This window comes from Dendropsophus ebraccatus, chromosome 1 (assembly GCF_027789765.1).
Source record: "Dendropsophus ebraccatus isolate aDenEbr1 chromosome 1, aDenEbr1.pat, whole genome shotgun sequence".
Taxonomy (NCBI): domain Eukaryota; kingdom Metazoa; phylum Chordata; class Amphibia; order Anura; family Hylidae; genus Dendropsophus; species Dendropsophus ebraccatus.
The window spans coordinates 207,997,249-207,997,713 of record NC_091454.1 but is presented as its reverse complement, the minus strand read 5'-3'; positions in this window follow the sequence as shown (position 1 = coordinate 207,997,713).

Genomic DNA, 465 nt, shown 5'->3' with positions numbered 1-465 from the left:
TGGTGTAAAGTGAAAGTGGCTCAGTTGCCCCTAGCAACCAATCAGATTCCACCTTTCATTTTCCAAAGAGTCTGTGAGGAAGGAAAGGTGGAATCTGATTGGTTGCTAGGGGCAACTGAGCCAGTGTCACTTTACACCATGTTTGATAAATCTCCCCCATTCTTGGACCGATTTTCTAGGTGCTCTTTGGTTAGGTCTTCCTGACATGTCAAAAGCCCATTCATGCAAATCATATACACATTACTATAGATCCTATCCCAGAGCTATGGGCAAAGAGATTTTTTTTTTTACCACAGATGTGCTGGACGTGAACATGGCCGAGAAGATTGATGTATTGTAATCATGCTCCTAAACTCTACTATATATATATATGATAACTATGTGGTTTTTATAGTCTTCTAAGAAGTTTTAATAAAGTTTAATTATATATTTGTGTGGTCTACAAATGCTTAATGCAGTCAAAGC